We start from the raw sequence: 4,934 nt of genomic DNA on the forward strand, positions 1-4,934 counted from the left end.
ATGCTGAAGGTACCATGGACTGCCAAAAGAACTAACAGATCTGTCCTGGAGAAAGTGCAGCCGAGATGCTCGTTGGAAGCGAGGATGGCCAGACTTCGTCTCACCTACTTTGGTCATGTTGTCAGAGGGGACCATTCCCTGGAGAAGGATGTCATGCTTGGTAAGGTAGAGGGTCGACAAAAGAGGGGAAGGCCTTCAACGAGATGGATTGACATGGTGGCTGCGACAAAGGGCTCAAGTATAGCAAGGATCATGGACCTGGCACGGGATCGGGTGGTGTTTCGCTCTGCTGTGCATGGGGTCGCTATGAGTTGGAAGTGACTTGACAGCACCTAACAACAACAGAAGGGAGATAGGATCTCTGGTGGTGTTGTAGTTAAGGCACTGGACTACTAAACAACCTTTGTTTGTTCAAAACCACCAGTTGCTCCATGGGAGAAAGATAAGGCAGTCTGCTCCTATAAAGATTTACAGCCTTGGGAACACTACAGGGTAGGTAGTTCTACTCTGTCTTATAAGGTCTCTATGAGTTGGAATTGACTTGATGACAGTGTTGTTGTTTGGGGCTGTCAAGTTGGCTCCCTATGTACAACAGAACTAAACAATGCCCAGGCCTGTGCCAGCCTCACAATACTTGCTATAGCTGAGCCCATCATTGCAGCCACTGTGTCAGTCCAGGAGATGATGGTAGTAGTTGGGTTTTTCTTATGGAAAGAAGGTCTGCTCCTTTTAACTTCAGAATCCCCATGTTGGCTAACACTGGCTAACTGGCTGGTATAAAACAGGTAACTGAAGTTACTTTTATTATTAAGCAGCCTCTTGCTTCTCAAAGTGTAGGGGGAGGACCAGAAACCTCAGCATCACCTGGGAATTTGCTAAACATGCAGAACATCAGGTCCCACTTGTGACTTCCTGAAGGAGGTTCTGCACAGACATGACATCCAGAAGATCATGGGCATGTTCAAGTTTGGGAAGTGTGGTACAGTGAATTGTTTTTATATGGCCTTTCTAGTCATGATCTCTTAATTCCCACAAAATGATTGTCTGGAACTTGCAAATAAGGTGTATAAAATACTTGCAGGGATTGGACAGCAACTATGCAAATAAGGTACCTGTGGCTTACCAAGGGGATTGGTCACTACCTTTAAAAGAGCCAATCCAACAAAGTTTGAAGGAAAACTCACTACTATCAAGTAGAAGACCTGGAAGAAGAGTGCCTCCTTTGGATCCGGGGTCCCTGTGCTGAGAACCTCCTAAATCCAGGAGACAAGAAGAGCTAGCTGTAACAGCGAAGACAACATAAGATTATGCAAGATGACACAAATGGAAAGAATCAGGAGACTGGCACAAGACAGCTGTGGAGGGCTTCTCTGCCCACAGAGCTAGGAGGCTGCAGTAGGCTCGCCAACCAACAGAATAAAAGAGATGAGTGCCTTTGGGAAGCAGGCTTCCTGGCAGAATGGGGTGCCTTTGGGTACTTGTCAGCAGAGCTAAATATCTGTAACACTTGCCAAAGCAGGGCAGATGCCAAGAGGAAGACCTGCCTGCCTATAGGCATGGTCCAGAAAGAGCTCAGAAGTTGGAAGCTGTCCTGATTGACAAACTGTATCCTGTCTCCTGAGATGTTCATGTCACTTCCAAGTTGACTCTAATACTGAATTATAACTGTTGCTTCCCTAATAAAAACTCATAATTGTGAGTATAGTCTGAGTTCTGTGTGGCCATTGCAATGAAATTATTGAAACCATCAGAAAAGTAGAGTGCCATGGGAAGGATGACTAATGTCAGAATTGGTTAAGAAAAAAAAAGATGGAGAGTGGATGGAATCAGCTTTGGGCTGATCCTGATGGTGATTCTCATTATTCTCCCTGAAGCTAGATGAGTTCTAACACTACTTCATTACTGGAGTGTGAGTCTACCCTACACGGTACTCAACAGGTAAGGATAATCTGCACAAAAGACAAATCACTTCCCTCTGTGGACCTCAGTTTCCTTATGTGGGAAGTGAGGACATTGGAATAGATCCTCTCTAAACCCACTGTCCTAGACCTACCAGCCTGTGATTAATCAAAAACCAACCCAGTTGCTGTGCAATCAACTCCAACTCATTACCACCCCAAGTGTGTCAGAATAGAACTGGATTCCACAAGGTTTTCAATGATTGATTTTTTTGGAAGATTGCCCTTTCTTCAGAGGTGCTTCTATGTGGACTCAAACCTCCCACCCTAGAGTTAGCAGCCAAACACAATAACCATTTACACCACCCAGAAACTCCCACAATGAGGTTAAATAGGCTTCTGGGGGCTATGGGGAACCTGTCCAACATTTGTAATGGTTTTCTTTTGGGAACATGCTTTTTAAGTTCCAAACAATCAACTTCTAACTCAATTTTTCTAAACTCTTTTTCTTTTTTTTTAATGTGGCACTGTCTGACTGTATACAACCCATTTCACCAAATTAGTATTTGTTTTACCCACACATTTCACTTTCCAGTTCTTTTCTGAAACTGACTTGGCTTTATTCCCTTACCATACCACCACCCATAAAAACCAAACCTGTTGCCATTGAGTCAGTTTTCACTCAAAGACACCATAGGACAGAGTAGAATTTTCCCATAGGGTTTCCAAAGCTGTAATCTTTGTGCTCGTGAGGAACCTATGCATAGACTAAGAGGCTGTTGTTCAAACAGAGCAAGGGGATACTGCATGGTTTAAAATCAGGAAGGGTATGCACCAAGGTTGTTTCTTTCATCATATTTATTTAATCTGTATGCCAAGCAAATAATCCAAGAAGCTGGACTATATGAAAAAGAATGCAGCATCAGGATGGGAGAAAGACTCATTAACGACCTGTGATATGCAGATGACACAACTTTGCTTAATGAAAGTGAAGAGGACTTGAAGCACTTACTGATGAAGATAAAAAGACTACAGTCTTCAGTGTAAAGAAAACAAAAATGTTCCCAATTGAGTCAATAAGTAACATGATGATAAATGGAGAAAAGATTGAACTTGTCAGCAATTCCATTTTACTTGGATCCACAATCAATACCCATGGAAGCAGCAGTCAAGAAATCAGGCATTGTATTGTACTGGGCAAATCTGCTGCAGAAGTCTTCTTTAAAGTGTTAAGAAGCAAAGGTGTTACTTTGAAGACTAAAGTGTGCCTGACCCAAGCCATGGTATTTTCAATTGCCTCATATGTATGTGAAAGTTGGACAATGAATAAGGAACACTGAAGGAGAGCTGATGATGCCTTTGAATTATGGTGTTGGCAAAGAATGGTGAAAATACCATGGACTGACAGAAGAACAAACAAATCTGTCCTGGAAGAAGTACAGCCAGAAAATGTGGAAGTTGTTATATTAGTGAATGTCACAGTGTGTATGTTTTCACCACAATAAAAATTAAAAAAAAAAAAAAAATGAAAAAGGAAAAGAAGAAAACGTACAGCCAGAATGCTCCTTGAAAGCAAGAATGGCCAGACTTCCTCTCACCTACTTTGGTGAGACCATTTCCTGGAGAAGAATATCATGCTTGGTAAAGTGAAGGGTCGTAGAAAAAGGTGAAGGCCCTTAACCAGATAGATGCAATGATGGGCTCAAGTATAGCAAAAATGGTAAGAATGGTGCAGGACCAGGCAGTGTTTTATTCTGTTGTACAAGGGGGCTCTATGAGTCAGAGCTAACTCAATGGTACTTAACAGCAACAAACCTTTATGGAAGCAGACTGCCACATCTTCCACCAAGTGGCTGGTGAGTTAGAACCACTAACATTTTGATTAGGAGCTGAGTGCTTTAACCACTGCACTCCCATCCCATCACAATTGACCCCAATTCCATACTGGAGGCTAAAGTTTGTTTTTTGTGTCAGTTAGGTGTACTCAGATGTGAACAAGCTTTAATTTGTCAGGGAGGCCTTACCCTTATTTGAATCATTGTAGATAATGATGGGAGCTCTGGTGGCATGGTGCCTAAGGCATCTGACTGCTAACCAGAAGGCTGGCAGTTCAAACCCACCAGCCACTCCTCAGAAGGAAGGTTAGGCAATCTACTTCCATAGTGATACAGCGTCGGAAACCCAAGAAGGGATCACTATGAGTCAGATCCAACTCGATGGCAGTAAATTTGGTTTGGTTTGGTACATGATGATAAATTAAAATATATTGACACTATTAAGTCACATTGATTTAGAAACCTGGTACAATCATTTATGGTAAAATTTCACTAGGTTTACAACGTCATCCATTGAAAATTTAGAAATTAATGATATTGTTTATAACGTTCAACCCAAACTCTTCCTAAGAACAAATATTTCAGTAACAATCTCAGAGGAGAAAAAAGTACAAAACCCTAACATCTAATAATAATAATAAGCATTAATTTTGTAAGAAAAAAAAATTATCACTGATAGGAAGAGATAGTTGCCATGAGCATTATTTTTAATTTTTATTTTTTTATACTTTATTTTTTGTTGTTGTTGAGGATATACATAGCAAAACCAAAAAACCAAACCAAACTCATTGCCATGGAGTCGATTCCAACTCATAGCAACCCCCATTGGGTTTACAATGCTTCTTTACAGAACCAGACTGCCTCGTCTTTCTTCTGTGGAGTGGCTTGGTGGGTTCAAACCACCAACCTTTTGGTTAGCTGCCAAATGCAAACCACTACACCACCAGAGCTTCCATACATAGCAAATTAAACACCAGCTCAACAGTTTCTACATATACAATTCAGTTTCACTGATTCCATTCTTCGAGTTGTACAATCATTCTCACCCTCTGCTAAAACGGCAAGGAGGCCACATGTTCTGACCTCCTCTAACCCTACAAGGGGAAGGCAGGATTACCAGCAGTAACCCAAGGCCTATTACTGCAAGGCCAGACATGCTGCCTCCCTCCAGCCCTTTCACCAACCGTTCCTCCCAAGGCAC

The sequence above is a fragment of the Orycteropus afer genome, unplaced genomic scaffold (assembly GCF_000298275.1).
Source record: "Orycteropus afer afer isolate SDZICR_OR568_19922 unplaced genomic scaffold, OryAfe1.0 scaffold00396, whole genome shotgun sequence".
NCBI classification, from domain to species: domain Eukaryota; kingdom Metazoa; phylum Chordata; class Mammalia; order Tubulidentata; family Orycteropodidae; genus Orycteropus; species Orycteropus afer.